This window comes from Bubalus kerabau, chromosome 13, assembly GCF_029407905.1.
Source record: "Bubalus kerabau isolate K-KA32 ecotype Philippines breed swamp buffalo chromosome 13, PCC_UOA_SB_1v2, whole genome shotgun sequence".
Lineage (NCBI taxonomy): Eukaryota > Metazoa > Chordata > Mammalia > Artiodactyla > Bovidae > Bubalus > Bubalus kerabau.
The window spans coordinates 75918167-75935381 of record NC_073636.1 but is presented as its reverse complement, the minus strand read 5'-3'; the positions used below and the strand labels follow the sequence as shown (position 1 = coordinate 75935381).

Sequence of the window (17215 nt, the reverse complement as noted above, 5' to 3'; positions counted from 1 at the left end):
TATCCCTCATTTGCATTTTCCCTTTTATTACTTTTCCTTCATATCCATAGATCATTTTTATGGTAGGGTGATCTTCTTATAAATGTGTAAGAAATAAAGTCAGTAAACCATTTCTTTCATATAGTTAACAAATATATTTTCACCTGGGTTTTTTTTGTTTTTTTTTTTTCTGAAAGTAAGGTTTTAAATTTTTCTAGAGTAGGGCTTCCCTGGTGGCTCAGTGATAAAGAAGCCACCTGCCAATGCAGGAGACACGGGTCTCAGATTCTTGATCCCACATGCTGTGGAGCAACTGAGCCCATGTGCCACAACTGCTGAACCTGTGCTCGGGAGCTGGGAAGCCGAAACTACCACGTGCTGCAGCTACTGAGGCCTGCGTGCCCTAGAGCCCGTGCCCCGAAACAAGAGAAGCCATGCAATGAGGAGCCCTCGCGCTGCAGTGAAGAGTAGCCCCCGCTTGCCACAACTAGAGAAAAGCCCAGGCAGCAATGAACACCCATCACAGCAAAAAATAAATGATGACTAAATAAAATAAAATTATAAATTTTTCTAGAGTAAAATTCGGTAGTCATTTTGTTTATGGCTTGACAGCCTGCCATCCCTACTCAGAGATTAAATGAGGACATTCTTTTCTATTTTCTCCAGGTGCTTAACTATTAAAATGTTAAATCAAGAATCCATGTGAAATTTATGTCTATGAAGGGTGAGAGAGGTCATCTTCCCACACTGCCTCCAGTTTTCTAACATGTTGTCTTGACTACTTCATTTTCTCCCCTCCCCACATGATGGCCTACTTCGAAATTCCACCTTAATCATACTGTAAATTTTTATGAACTCTTGTTGTTCTTGTATCTGTTCTTTAATGAGCCAGAGGAAACTTCTTGAATATTATGTTAACGTTATTCATATTCATGTCTGATAGGAAATACAGGTAACTCTTTGTTTGTTTGTTTTTTTAAGTCCTGGCCATTTTCCTAGGTTTTTTTGTTCTTCCAGATGAAATTTAGATGTGTTTTATAAAGTAAAATAAAAATTAAAGAAACCACATCATTCAACCTACTGAGATTTAATTGGAATTTTGTTAAAGAATGTTGTCTTCCTATCTAGAAAGACAGTATGTGGCTCTGTTCACATCTTTCATGTCACACAGCAGAGTATAATAGTGTCTTTTGTGTAAATTCTGCCCAATTATTATTAACCTAGTTCTAGATACCGAATGCTACTGTAATTGGGACTTATTTTCTGTTAACTACTATTGGCATGAGAAACAATTGCTGTAAAAGTACGTTGACCTGCACATCGTCCTAATTATGGAATCAGTTAATATTACCAAAAGCAGGACAAACCGACATTGTGTGTATGAAATTGATCTGGTACAGTTTACTGTGAAGAATTTAATATCTATTATGTATGCCAAGAAATGTATAACCTGAGTTTAATTGTGACAAAACAGACAAACCCAGATGAAGGAACACTCTTCAAAACAGTGTCTGTCCTCTTCAAGTTACCAATGTCATAAAAGACAAAAAAGGCTGAGGAACTAGATGAAAGAAGTCTAAATGATATGACAACAGGATGTAAGGAATTGGCTGAATCGGATGCTGGATCAGAAAAAAAGGTGTTACAAAGGACCTTACTGGGACAATGAGTGAAATTTGAATATGGTCTGCATATTGTATGACAACATATCAATGTTCACTTTCTTGAATTTGATTCGTGGTGATTATGTAAAAGGATGCTCCTGTTACTTAAAATATATGCAAATTTTATGGGTGACAGTTCCTGTTTGAACTTACTCTCAAATGGTGAGGAAAATGAGAGAAATTGAGTGAATGCAAATGTGGCAAAATAATACTTGAAGAGTCTCAGTAAACATTTTACAGGTGTTCATTCATAAGGAATCACTCTTGCAACTTTCCTGTGAGTTTGAAAATTTTCAAAAGAAGAAGGTAAAAACAATAAGAAAATTACTAACCTATTGTTTAATGACAATATCAAAATAACACACTGAACTTTTAGGGTCCTATTTTAATAAAGATATCATCTAACATGGGCATTTCTGGAAGAGGAAGTTATGAGGGCTCCCTTCTGATCAAATCATTTGATTTGGGCTTCCCTGGTGGCTCAGCTGGTAAAGAATCCGCCCTCAATGCGGGAGACCTGGGTTTGATCCCTGGGTCGGGAAGATCCCCGGGTCGGGAAGATCCCCTGGAGAAAGGAAAGGCTACCCACTCCAGTATTCTGGCCTGAAGAATTTCGTGGACTGTATAGTCCATGGGGTCGCAAAGAATCGGACCCGACTGAGTGACTTTCATTCACTTCACTTCATTTATGTGTATCTGCCATTTTATGCACAGCTTTGGTGCGTTACTTTCGAAATCCGTTTTGGGTATAGGTGGACAAATGATCCAACTCACCAAATAAGGCAGGAGCTCTTCTGACATACTGTAAGGAAGGGGACATGGAAACTAATGGGAAACAGATGGATTACAAGGAGGAGAGGGCAGGGAACTGGTCCCTCACGGCTCCCTCTGCGCATGCGTAGTTCGTCCTCCTTGTTCTCTCGCTAGTCACCAGCTTTGCGCTGCAGATAATCCTGGAGCCACCAGATTCGTGCGTTGTTCAGTGACTGGGTCCTGCACGAGCCGTATGCGCTACAGGTAAGAACCTAGTTTGGAGGGGTTTTGTTTTGTTTTTTTGCTGAGCTTAGGATAGGTTTTGTGCCCACACCTGGTAGAAGCAAAAGCTTGCGCGAATCCCACGTAGACTGAGACGCTGTATAGCACTTGTTCCTGAGTCTGGTCTGCATTTGAGCCTAAAGAAAGACAAGTGATAGAGCAGCTTGGCTTCCATGAAGGGACTAAGGGAGAAGCACAGGTTACTAGGTCAAAATAAATGCGCTGAAAGCATCCAAACGTTAACAAGCTGTTCCAGAAGCTCCTCGAGTTTGCAAGTGACCTGGCCAATCATTCATTATCGAACCACATCCAGCAGGACACCAGCGGGACGAGAATTAATTCTGATAACATTTATTATATGCCTGCAGGCTAGCGGCAGGTGGAGGGTCTGCAGTATAACAGGATGATTTAAGAGCCTCTATTTGAACTAAGACAAGTTCAGATTCTAGCCTGGCCCCTGAGAGTCCCTGGACAAAAGGATGCACCTCTGAGTCTGTTTCCCCATCTGTCAAAGGAAGTTATTCCAAAAGCCTGTCTCAAAGTTGCTTTGAGGATTGAATTAAGATAACCTGCAATTCTCAGCCGTGGTCTCCATGTTCACTAAGCACTCAAGAAGTGTTCATTGCCCTTATCACTGTTCTTTTCACGAAGATACTGGTTCTCAAAGACCCCCTGGCAAGCAGGTATTACCCATTCCAACTGACAAGAAAACCAAGATTCTGGGGGTGAATACTCAAGGCCAGTAATTGAAGAAGCTGGGATTACAAACCTCAGTTTTATTTCCAGATCCCATACTGGGTTTTATGCAGTAGCACACCCTTCACAGGCTTCCCTGGTGGCTCAGTCGGTAAAGAATCTGCCTGCAACACGGGAGACCCGGGTTCGATCCCTGGGTGGGGAAGATTCCCCTGGAGAAGGGAACAGCTACCCACTCCAGTATTCTTGCCTGGAGAATCCCATGGACAGAGGAGCCTGGTGGGCCACAGTCCATGGGGTGCTAAGCAGAGTGGCATGCTCCTAAGAGCCATAGGGAAGGACCTGGACTATATGGGGACTGGGTCTTCTCCAGAAGGTCTTGGAGATCCCTTAATATCCGTTCAGAGCCCTCAGGTTACTGCATAACTGAGGCTTCTAGACTCTTCTTTCATTGCCCATCTGTCCTGTGCCTGCAGCAGTTTACAGACTCCGAAGTCAGATTTTTGTGGCCATGGTTCTCAAAGGAGCTGGCATCAGAAACACCTGGAGGGCTTGTTAAAACCCGTGACTCTGCTGGGCTCCACCCCAGAGTCTCTGGTTCAGGAAGTCTGGGGAGGGGCCCAAGAATTTGCTTTTCTATCAAGTTCCCACATGTCCCTGATGCTGCTGGTTGGGGACCACTCACTGAGAACCTCCATTGTAGAAGATGGTGAACTGACTCCAAAGGAGAGTTGCTGGAACCTGGGCTGAAGATTGTGGTCGTTTGCATTTACCCCTCCCTGCCCCAGCCAGTTTTCATTCCAATCCCAAAGAAAGGCAACGCCAAAGAATGCTCAAACTACCACACAATTGCACTCATCTCACACGCTAGTAAAGTAATGCTCAAAATTCTCCAAGCCAAGCTTCAGCAATATGTGAACCGTGAACTTCCTGATGTTCAAGCTGGTTTTAGAAAAGGCAGAGGAACCAGAGATCAAATTGCCAACATCCGCTGGATCATGGAAAAAGCAAGAGAGTTCCAGAAAAACATCTATTTCTGCTTTATTGACTATGCCAAAGCCTTTGACTGTGTGGATCACAATAAACTGTGGAAATTCTGAAAGAGATGGGAATACCAGACCACCTGACCTGCCTCTTGAGAAATTTGTATGCAGGTCAGGAAGCAACAGTTAGAACTGGACATGGAACAACAGACTGGTTCCAAATAGGAAAAGGAGTACGTCAAGGCTGTATATTGTCACCCTCCTTACTTAACTTATATGCAGAGTACATCATGAGAAACGCTGGGCTGGAAGAAGCACAAGTTGGAATCAAGATTGCCGGGAGAAATATCAATAACCTCAGATATGCAGATGACACCACCTTTATGGCAGAAAGTGAAGAGGAACTCAAAAGCCTCTTGATGAAAGTGAAAGAGTAGAGTGAAAAAGTTGGCTTAAAGCTCAACATTCAGAAAACAAAGATCATGGCATCCGGTCCCATCACCTCATGGGAAATAGATGGGGAAACAGTGGAAACAGTGTCAGACTTTATTTTTCTGGGCTCCAAAATGACTGCAGATGGTGATTGCAGCCATGAAATTAAAAGACGCTTACTCCTTGGAAGGAAAGTTATGACCAACCTAGATAGCATATTCTAAAGCAGAGACATTACTTTGCCAACAAAGGTCCATCTAGTCAAGGCTATGGTTTTTCCTGTGGTCATGTATGGATGTGAGAGTTGGACTGTGAAGAAGGCTGAGCGCCGAAGAATGGATGCTTTTGAACTGTGATGTTGGAGAAGACTCTTGAGAGTCCCTTGGACTGCAAGGAGATCCAACCAGTCCATTCTAAAGGAGATCAGCCCTGGGATTTCTTTGGAAGGAATGATGCTAACGCTGAAACTCCAGTACTTTGGCCACCTCATGCGAAGAGTTGACTCATTGGAAAAGACTCTGATGCTGGGAGGGATTGGGGGCAAGAGGAGAAGGGTACGACAGAGGATGAGATGGCTGGATGGCATCACTGACTCGATGGACGTGAGTCTGAGTGAACTCTGGGAGTTGGTGATGGACAGGGAGGCCTGGGGTGCTGCGATTCATGGGGTTGCAAAGAGTCGGACACGATTGACTGACTGATCTGATCTGATATGATCTGCCCCATCCAGGAACAAATTTTCCCTGGCTCTTACAGCTCTTGTGAGGAAAGAAGGCAGGCCACCAGGAGCAGGACTCTCTCCTGGAGATCTCCACGTTACGCAGACATGCCTCACCACTGCTGCGGGTCAGAGAGCCCAGAAACAAGCAATTCCTGATCCTTCCAACCTGAGTAACTTCACACCAGAGCTTGTGGAGAACCGTTGGTCAGTGGGGGTGTGGGCCAGCTTTCAAGAGAGAGAGGGAGTTGGGCTGAGGGTGGTAGCAGGAGGCAGGCTTCCTGGGAAGAGAAATCCTGTATACTTATCACAGCTTCCACAGTTAACAACATATACATCTGCCGCACCACCAACACGCACATACACTCTTCCTCTTCTGCCTTCCTCTACTGGATTATTTTAATATAGATCCCAGACATCAAAACCTTCAGAATGTGGGAATTCCCGGGTGGTCCCAGGGTTAGGACTCTACACTTTTACTGCCAAGGGTGTGGGTTCAGTCCCTGGTCGGGGAAATTAAGATCCCACAAGCCACCCAGCAGCCAAATTAAAGAAAAAAAATTATTTTTAAACCTTCAGAATGTAACAGGTTTAATAACAGTCAAAAGCAGGGCATGGCATCCTTGCTATGCTGTGAAGCATTAAACCAGGTCTTTCTTAGTTGGACTTTTTGTTTTATACTTGTCGCTATTAAATCAAAGTGTTAGTTGCTCAGTCGTGTCTGACTCTTTGGGACCCCATAGACTGTAGCTCTCCCAGGCTCCTTTGTCCATAGGATTCTCCAGGCAAGAATACTGGAGTGGGTAGCCATTTCCTTCTCCAGGGGATCTTCCCAACCCAGGGATCAAACCCAGGTCTCCTGCATTACAGACCGATTCTTTGGTAAGAACTAATAAGGAAAAAAAAATACTCTGGCCAGTGAAAAGCCTGCTTCTCTTAGCTCTGCTTGTTCCACCAGGGTTGCCAGAGTCCCCTTGGCCTGCCTGTCCCTCCAAAGGGTCAGAGACAGTCTTCCTCCGTGTTACTGTTTGTTAGCTAATACGTGTGGATTTCTAGGCAAGTGCTGTGGGGACCTTCAGGGTAGATCATAGTCTCCCAACTTCTTTGCTCTATCCCTTTCCTCCAGCTCTGCCTTCCCAGTTCTCTAAACTTTTCCAGGAGTGGGAGAAAATGAACACAGTCCAGGTGAATTGTTTATTACTCAGGTTTTTTCAGTGACATCTTAAAGTTACTTTGCATTTTTAATAACCATGGTTTTTTGTCAATTGTTCATCTTTTTCATTTGCCAGTGTTTTCCTGTGTTATTATTTTACTTTCCTCTTTTTTTCTTCTTCTGGTTTTGAAGGCCCACAGCTTATTTTTATTGTGTTATTGATTGCTTTTGAAGTGTTACTTTCCCAGATTCTGGTGAATTTTGATAGAGGCCTCTGGAGTATTCTGCAGAATCCCTATGGGTTACATGCCCTCTGAGTCTGGGAATCTGAAAGGGTCTTTTTTCTGCCCCACTCCATGATTGACTGGCTGGTTATAGAATTTTAGTTTGAAATCCCTTTCCTTCAGAAGATCATAGATGATCTGTATTATCTCCTAGCATTTGGGGAGACAGAGGAGAAGTCATGTGACAGCTTGATTCTCAATCCTTTGCTGTAGCGAGTTTTATTTTTTCTTCTTGTAAGTTTTTTCTTTACCCTTGGGTTTGAGCTATTTTCCTAGGCAGTGTGTCTGGCTACCTGTCTTGTTTCAGAATTCCTGCCTGGTAATAGGATGGATCCTGTGGAGATGAAAACCCACTTGCTCTGGGACATTTTTGGATCTTTCTGTGTTTATTTCCTTCCCTCCATCCTCTTTGTTTCTGTAGCCCCCAAATCCCATGAGATAGTCAGTGCTTCTCTCCAAATGTGCTCCTCTGTGTTTCTTTCATCATGTCTATTCTTCTGTGTTTTTATGTTTTATGCATTAAGAGGTCTCTACATTTTTGCCATTGGAGTCATTTTGTTTTCAAGCCTTCTCTTAAGAGTTTTGGTTTTTTGTTGGTGTGCTGAGTCAGCAACAAAACTCGTGTTTCATTTTTCTGTGTTCATAGCCAACTTTTCTCCTTTTAGGTAAATAAGACTCTCTTAAGTGATTTGCAGACACCAGTGGGAATACTTAAAATTTATTCTCTGCAGTATCTTACTTACATGTGTTTTCATAGTCTTCAATCTGTTGGTTTTGATACTTATCTTTCAGGCTGCTGCTTTTTATTGGCCTTCCATTTGTTTGGCAGTCTTCAAGTCTGCTCTTCCTGATGCTTCTCTCTCAGATCATTGTTCTCCCTCTAGCATCTGGGCCCTTTGTTGTTTTCTGGGTGAAGAGAAAAGTAAAGACCTCGTTAGATCAATGGAGGCAGCTTATGTGTGATACTCAGCAGTGCAGAGGTCTGTTTCCTGGGCAAGATTTTCCCCTGAATGAAAGGACTGACTTGGGGCCTCTTACATGGATTACTGGGTTATGTGTGCAGACTGGCTTCTCTTAGGCTCTACAGAGGGGAACAAAACTTGATGGGACCCCCTTCCCCCTGCTAAAGGGGGCAGCCTCTTACCTAATGGCATGCTAGTCTGTTTCCCCAGAGCTGCCTTGAAACAAACGCTGTGCCTGAATCAGAGGACTAAGCGCTGTACCCTGCTCCCCTTTTGGTTCCAAGGTCCATGCAGATATCTGGAGGCAGTTCCTTGCTTTTTTAAAATTTTTTATTTTATATTAGAATATGGGGTCACAAAGAGTCAGATATGACTGAGCAACTGGACACACACACACATAGTTGATTTAAAATGTGTTAGTTTCAGGGATACAGCAAAGTGATTCAGTTATATATATATATATACACATACATATCTACTCTTTTTCAGATTCTTCTCCCATGTAGGATATTACAAAGTATTAAGTAGGGTTCCCTGTGCTTTACAGTAGGTCTTTGTTGAAGTTCCTAGCTTTTTACAGGGAATGTCTTCCTGAGCATTAACCCTCAGGATCAGGGTTAATCCTTGGGATCAGGAGTGTGGTGGCCCTTCTATGACTCATGTTCCCTAAGCCCAAGCCCAAAGGCCTTGTCTTTTAGCCACAGCTGCTGCTGTGCTGGGAGGTCTTTCCAGGTTCTGACTAGGAAAGTTATAAGCATGTCAGTTCAGTTTAGTTCAGTCACTCAGTTGTGTCCGACTCTTTGCGACCCCACGAATGGCAGCACACCAGGCCTCCCTGTCCATCACCAACTCCCGGAGTTCCCTCAGACTCACGTCCATTGAGTTGGTGATGCCATCCAGCCATCTCATCCTCTGTCGTCCCCTTCTCCTCCTGCCCCCAATCCCTCCCAGCATCAGAGTCTTTTCCAATGAGTCAACTCTTCGCATGAGGTGGCCAAAGTACTGGAGTTTCAGCTTTAGCATCATTCCTTCCAAAGAACACCCAGGACTGATCTCCTTTAGAATGGACTGGTTGGATCTCCTTGCAGTTCAAGGGACTCTCAAGAGTCTTCTCCAACACCACAGTTCAAAGGCATTAATTCTTCGGTACTCAGCTTTTTTCAAAGTCCAACTCTCACATCCATACATGACCACTGGAAAAACCATAGCCTTGACCAGACAGACCTTTGTTGGCAAAGTAACATCTCTGCTTTTGAATATACTATCTAGGTTGGTCATAACTTTCCTTCCAAGGAGTAAGCGTCTTTTAATTTCATGGCTGCAGTCACCATCTGCAGTGATTTTGGAGCCCAAAAAAATTAAGTCTGACACTGTTTCCACTGTTTCCCCATCTGTTTCCCATGAAGTGATGGGACCAGATGCCATGATCTTCGTTTTCTGAATGTTGAGCTTTAAGCCTTAACTTTTTCACTCTACTCTTTCACTTTCATCAAGAGGCTTTTTAGTTTCTCTTCACTTTCTGCCACAAGGGTGGTGTCATCTGCATATCTGAGGTTATTGATATTTCTCCTGGCAATCTTGATTCCAGCTTGTGCTTCTTCCAGCCCAGCATTTCTCATGATGTACTCTGCATATAAGTTAAATAAGCAGGATGACAATATACAGCCTTGACGTATTCCTTTTCCTATTTGGAACCAGTCTGTTGTTCCATATCCAGTTCTAATTGTTGCTTCCTGACCTGCATATAGGTTTCTCAAGAGGCAGGTCAGGTGGTCTGGTATTCCCAACTCTTTCAGAATTTTACACAGTTTATTGTGATCCACACAGTCAAAGGCTTTGGCATAGTCAATAAAGCAGAAATAGATGTTTTTCTGGAACTCTCTTGCTTTTTCCATGATCCAGTGGATGTTGGCAATTTGATCTCTGGTTCCTCCTCTGCCTTTTCTAAAACCAGCTTGAACATCTGGAAGTTCACTGTTCACGTATTGCTGAAGCCTGGCTTGGAGAATTTTGAGCATTACTTTACTAGCGTGTGAGATGAGTGCAATTGTGTGGTAGTTTGAGCATTCTTTGGCATTGCCTTTCTTTGGGACTGGAATGAAAACTGACCTTTTCCAGTCCTGTGGCCATTGCTGAGTTTTCCAAATTTGCTGGCATATGAGTGCAGCACTTTCACAGCATCTTCCAGGATTTGAAATATAAGCATGTCGAGGAACTCAAATTGTTTTATGAATCACCAGCTGAAGGCAGAGGCAGAGTATTCTGGTCTGGTTTTTGTTTCTCCAATAAAGTACAGACAGACCTCATTTTATTGTGCTTCACTTTACTGAAGTGCAGGTACTGCATTTTTTTTTAACAAATTGAAGGTGTGTGGCAGCCCTGCATGGAGCAAGTCTGTCGGTGCCTTTTGTCCAATGGCATTTGCTCACTTTGTGTCTCTGTGTCACATTTTGGCAATTCTCACAATTTTTCAAACTTTTTCATTGTTGTATTTGTTGCAGTGATCTGTGATCAGTGATGTTCCTATTATAATTGTTTTGGGGCGCCGCAAACATTGCCCATATAAGATGGCAAGCTTAATCTGTCCATGTTGTATGTGTTTCAACTGCTCCCCTGACCAGCTGTTGTGCTCTCTCTCTTCATCTCCTTGGACCCCCTCCCCCATTCCCTGAGACACAGCACTATTGAAATGAGGTTACTTAATGATCCAACAGTTACTTGTAAGTGTTCAAGTGAAAGGAAGAGTTGCACATTTCTCATTTTAAATTAAAATTAGACATGAATAAGCTTAGTGAGGAAGAAATGTTGAAAGCTGAGATAGGCTGAAAGTTAGGCCTTTTGTGCCAAACAGTTAGCCAAGTTGTAAATGCAAAGGAGAAGTCCTTAAAGGAAATTAAAAGTGCTGCTTCAGTGAACACACAAATGATAAGAAAGCCTTATTGCTGATATGAAGAAAGTTTAGTGGCCCGGATAGAAGATCAAGGCAGCCACAACATTTCCTTAAACCAAAAGCTAATATAGAGAAAGACCCTAACTCTCTTCAATTCTGTGAAGGTTGAAAGAGGTCAGGAAGCTACCAGCTAGGACTTTCATAGTTAGAGAGGAGAAGTCAATGCCTAGCTTCAAAGTTTCAAAGGACAAGCTGACTCTCTTGTTAGGAGCTAATGCAGCTCGTGACTTGAAGTTGAAGCCAATGCTCATGTACCATTCTGAAAATCTTAGGATCCTTAAGAATGAAGCTAAATGTACTCTACCTGTGCTCCATAAATAGAACAACAAAGCCTGGATGACAGAACATCTCTTTACAACATGGTCTCCTGAAAAGTTTAAGTCCACTGTTGAGACCCATTGCTCAAGGGGAAAAAATGATTCCTTTCAAAATATTATTGCTCATTGGCAATGCACCTGCTAATCCAGGAACTATGATGGAGATGGACAGTGAGATTAATGTTGTCATGCCTGCTCACACAGCATGCATTGTTCAGTCCATGGATCAATGAGTAATTTCTTTAAGAAATACATTTTATAGGGCAGTCGCTGCTATAGACAAGTATTCCTCTTATGGATCCGGCCAAAACAAACTGAAAACTTCTTGGAAAGCATTCACCATGTTAGATACCTTTAAGAACATTTGTGATTCATAGGGAGAAGTCAAGCTATCAATATTAACAGGAGTTTGAAATAAATTGATCCCAACCCTCATGAATGACTTTAAGGGATTCAAGACTTCCATGGAGGAAGTAACTTCAGGCATGGTGGAAATAGCAAGAGATCTAAAGTTAGAGGGGGAGCCTGAAGATGTGGCTGAATTGCTGCAATCTCATAATAAAACTTGAACAGATGAGGAGTTGCTTTTTATGGATGAACAAAGAAAGTAGTTCCTTGAAATGGAATCTACTCTTTGTGAAGATGCTGTGAAGATTGTTGAAAAGACAAAAGATACAGAATGCATACACTTAGGTGACAAAGCAGTGGCAGGATCTGAGAGGATTGACTCAAATTTTGAAAGAAGTTCTGTTGTGGGTAAAACGCTATCAAATAGCATTGCATGTTATATAGAAATCATTACTGAAAGGAAGACTCAATCATATTGCAAAACTTGTTGTTTTCTTATTTTTAGAAATTGCCAGTGCCACCCCAATCTTCGGCAACCATCACCCTGATCAGCCATCAACATCAAAGCTAGACCCTCCACCAGTGAAAAGATCACAACTTATTGAAGACCAAAATGGTTGGCTTTTTTTTTTCACCAATAATGTGTTTTATAAATTAAGGCATGTGCATTGTTCTCTTAGATGTAATGCTATTGCACACTCAATAAATAGCATAAACATAACTTTTATATGCACTGGGAATTCCCTCCCAAGTTCATGTGGCTTAACTGCAGTAGTGTGGAACCAAACCCAAGGTACCTGTATAGCATGACAGAAGGTATGTGGTAGACAGCCTTTATAACATTTTCTGGTAAACTCTTCACAGTGAATACAGTAAGATCAGAATCCATAAGTATTTTCCATGCCATCTGGTCTTGAACATTGCAGATTGAGCAGCCTTGGGCTATTACAGGGATCCATGTTTTTCAATGATGCATTGGTGGACTTCACCCAGGATGGGTGGCAGCTGCTGAACCATGCTCAGAGGCTCCTGCACAAGGATGTGATGCTGGAGAACTATGAGCGCATGGTGTCCCTGGTTAAGCCTGGTCCCCACCCCGTGCCACTCTTGACAGCACACATTTTCTGTCTTAGGGACCAAACCACTACAGCCTGTCATGAGTTTTGGGCTTGAGATTTTGGATTCAAAGACCTTTAAGGGAACTTGAAAGGATATTGTATTCTCACCTCCCTAGTGAAAGGATCCTCAGCATTGTATGGCTCTTAAAGCTTCTACCTTCTGATTCTTCAAAGGGCTTGGCCCCTAAGCAACTTTGCCAAGTCCCATGTCCTTTCCCATAACAGGTCACTGTGTTATCAAACCTGAGCTGATATTGGAGCAAGGAGTTGGAGCAAGAAGAACTGCGGATATTAAAGGGACAACTCCCAAGTCAGGGCCACCCTGGTGAGTTAACGAAGTCAGATAGAAGACAGCTGGGGAAAACTGGATCCAAACTGGCCAGTTCAGGGGGTGGTGTCTTTGAAATGGGTTTTAAGGATCTCTTTTAGTGGCTCTAGCCTTTTAGAATTGACTAAAGGCAAATGAGGTTGCGAACAGTCAGACACAACTGAGCGACTGAACTGACTGAAAGGTAGATGACTACCACCTCTTAGATATCAAACCACCAAATGTCACTCTCATATATAAATGTTCTTTGTTTTCTGTCCTTTGGAGAAAGAGATTTGCTTGGATTTTGTAGAATCCAATTGCTGCCTTTCTCATCCTAGGCCCTTATTTCTCTGTTTTTTTCTGTTCAATGATGGGATCCTTTGCCTTCCCTCCTGTGCCGAACATCCTGTAATTTTGCATTTATTGGTGCATCATTTTATTCAGTAAGTACTTACTAAGACCTGTTATACACCAGTCACTTTCTATTTAAGTCACAGGAGATACAAAAGTGAAATCTCTACTCTTGTCAATAGATCCAAATAGCAAATGCATATGTAAGATTCTGGTAGCAATCTGAATTCTGATTGCTTTAATTCTGAAAAATTAAAGTCAGATGAAGGGGAGGGAGACTGACAGGGAATCTTGTTTCAGAAGAAAGTCAGAGAAGGCCTCTCAGTGGAGGTGGATGTTTGAAGAGGACTTTATTCGGGAATGGAGTCTTAAATGAAGGAATGGAGTGAGCCATGGGCTATCTGAGAGATTCCAGATTGAGAGAACATCAGGGGCCAAACCTCTGGACAGGAGCGTGCCTGGTGTAATCAGGGAACAGCAAGGAAGTTGGTGGGACCAGAGAGGGTTCAGTGAGGGAAGAGATCAAGGGATACACCCTTGAGCACTGCATTTGGAAGTCAGAGAGATGTAGGGCTCTAACAAGAGAGACCAAGAGAGAGCACCTACCATGGTAGAGGGAGAATCAGAATACAGTGGTGTCCCAGGAGCATGTGAACAAAGTGTTTTCTAGAAGGGTGGAGTGAATTCCAAGATGCAAATGTAAATGTGGTCAACATTTCCCTTTTTCCTTTTCATTTCCTTTTTTCCTTTCCAAATTATCCAGAGGCCACAGGAAAAATATTTAATGTCAATTCCATTTTTATTACAGATTGGAGGCAACTGAAACCTCAAACTTTAAAAAAAAAAAAGTGGAAAAATTGCCAAAAGCAATGAAAATCAGGCTTGTTCATGGAAGCAGAAATAAGTGATATAGCTGTGTAAATAGTGTTGGAATATATTACACAGACAGTATTAACTTGCCAACTTTAACCACAAATGGAACTTAAAGTATTGAGGAATTCATTTTTAAACAATGGGGTCATAGCATTACCCTGAAGGATGTACAGGTTCTGATTAGAGAAGTGTACTCATTCCACCATTCCTTGTGTTTTATTTCAAACTCTGTACCCATTTTGAGGTCACTTTTGTAACAAGCCAAAGCTACTCTTTCTCTCCCTTTTTCTACTACCATATATGTTTTTGTTTTCATGTACCAACTAAAAGAGTAAGATAAATATGTGCTTAGGAATTCTTTCACCCCAGGAGTCTATGTCTAAAATCTAAGAATCACCTCAACCTAAGTCATTTATGTACAAACCTGTTCCTTAAGAAATGTGTTAAGATTTATAATGTATGTTAATTTTTCATATTTCTAGAAGTCCAAAGAACCAAATAACATGAAAGAGATAAGCCAAGAAAATGACAGGTATTTGAGGCAAGATTTATTCATCAACAACAGAATGCTGACTAAGGAGAGGAATAAGACCTTCAAATAAACACTTAATATGGCCACAGATCCAGTGCCCTCAAGAAAAATATCCCATCAGGGTGACCCATTTGTAACAAATTTGAAAAGTGTTTCTCAATTAATGATTAGTAATAGAAGTAATGTGAGAAAAAATCTGATGATTTCAGTGGATGTATGTTCTTTGATACTGTGCATGAAAAAACTCATACAGAAAATAAATCCTGTGAAAATGATCAAAAGAAGAAATCCCACAGGCAAATTGAGGCCTTTATTGAACATCAGAAGATTTCAGCTTTGGAGCATCTTCTTGAATATAATCATTATGAGAAAGCCTTTCACAGAAAAACAGCCTTTATCCAAAAGTTAAAGCTCAGTGCTTGTCCAAGAACCCCTGGGGAAAGGAATCTACGTGAGTCCAGTAAAAATTGGAAATTTTCATATGCGAGGTCAAAACATATACCTCAGAGAGCTCATTGTAAATGTAATAAATTGGGGAAATCCTTTTGTGAGAAGTCAAACCTTATTCAACATCAGAGAATACACACAAGAGGAAAACTTGGTGAATGTAACAGAAATAAGGAAGTCTTGTAGAAGTCATCCACCCTCAAAATGAGTGAACTCACACAGGAGAGAAAATTGATGCCTGTAACCAGTGTGGGAAATCCTTCCATGAAAAGCCATGCCTGACTCAAACATCAGAGAACCCACACAACAGAAAAACCCAGTGAGTGTAATGACAGTGAAAGAGCCATAAAAAAGGGGGTCCTACATTGCTCTAAATCAGAGAATTAACACAAGTGAAAAGACTTGAAAGGGAGTAAGTGTGAGAAATCCTTCCATAAGCTGTTGAAACTAAGTCAACATCAGAAAGCTCGCTTGGGAGAACCAAAAAATGAGTGTAGTGAAAGTAGGAGGGTTTTAAATGAGAAGTCACACCTCACTCAAAATCAGAGGGCTCACAGAGAGAAGAAAACCTATGACTGTAAAAAATGTGGATGTGGAAACAGCTTCCCTAAGAAAACAGACTTTACTCACCATCAGAGCATGTACCCAGGGAAAAAGCCCTACAAATGTAGTGAATGTGGAAAGCCCTTCTCTGTGAAGTCCAATCTTACTGAGCATCAGAGAACGTAGGAAACTCTATGTGTATCATGAATGTGGAAAATCCTTCTGCCTGAAGTCAGCCCTCATCATCCATCAGAGAATTCACACAGGAGAGAAACCCTGTATATGTAGTGAAGGTGAGAAAACCTCCTGTGTGAAGTCAAGCCTTACTCAGCATCAAAGGATGCACATAGGACAGAAACCCTATAAATGTAATGAATGCTGGAGATCTTTCTGCGTGAAATCCAACCTTGTTGTACATCAGAGAACTCATACTGGAGACAAACCCTACAAATGTCCTGAATGTGGGAAAACCTTCTATGAAAAGTCACCCCTCACAAAATATCAGAGAATTCACACAGGGGAAAAAACCCTATGAATGTAATGAATGTATAAAAAGCTCCAGCCAGAGGTCAGCACTCACCAGACATCAAAGAAAAACACACGAGGAGAAAACTCCCACAAACACTTTCCACTGAAGGTCATGCTCACTGAACACCAGCAAAATCACAGGGCAGAACCACAGTGATGTCAACATGCAGGAAAGTCTTTATCAATAGGTCATGAAAGTGAAAGTGAGAGTGAAGTTGCTCATTCGTGTCTGACTCTTTGTGACCCCATGGACTGTAGCCTACCAGGCTCCTCTGTCCATGGGATTTTCCAGGCAAGAGTACTGGAGTGGGTTGCCATTTCCTTCTCCAGGGGGAATCTTCCCGACCCAGGGATCAAACCTGGGTCTCCTGCATTGTAGGCAGATGCTTTTACCATCTGAGGCACTGGGGAAGTTCAATAGGTCATAGCTAATTGTAATTAAAGAAGTAATATAAAAATGAAATAGGAGTGCTCTGTGAATGCTTTGGGGCTTCCTAGGTGGCTCAGTGGTAAAGAATCCACCTGCCAGTATAGGAGATGCAGGAGATACAGGTTTAATCCCTGAGTCGAGAAGATCTCCTGGAGGAGGAAATGGCAACCCACTCCAGTATTCTGCCTGGAAAATCCCATGGACAGAGGGACCTGGGGAGGACTGCAGTCCATGGGGCCACATGGAGGTGGACATGACTGAGCAACTGAGCACACACAGGAAGGCTTTGATTGTGTTAAAACTTTCGAAAAGTATTCAAAGATATGAGGAGATATGTATTGTTTTAAGAATGTGGATAAAAATGTTCTTGTGGGAAAATGTTCTTGTGAAAATAGAGGTTGTATTTTAGATGTGATGTCAAATTTGTTACAAAAAAAGATGATAAAATATTCAGTTCTTAATAGAATGTGAAATGTGCAGCTTTTGTCAAAGCAGGAATAAGTTATTGGCACAACAGCATAGAATATATATGGGAGGACTTTCTGAAGTATATGAATATGTT

At 42.0% G+C, this 17215-nt stretch overlaps 1 long non-coding RNA gene across 1 annotated transcript; it reads left to right on the top strand.

The window, feature by feature from the left end:
• The first annotated feature begins 2496 nt into the window (after window positions 1-2496).
• Window positions 2497-16824, top strand: LOC129625124 (uncharacterized). Its single transcript, XR_008701267.1, has 5 exons — window positions 2497-2660; window positions 5520-5714; window positions 12027-12137; window positions 12865-12964; window positions 14656-16824. It is a non-coding gene; the product is annotated as an uncharacterized LOC129625124 (long non-coding RNA).
• Window positions 16825-17215: the final 391 nt, after the last annotated feature.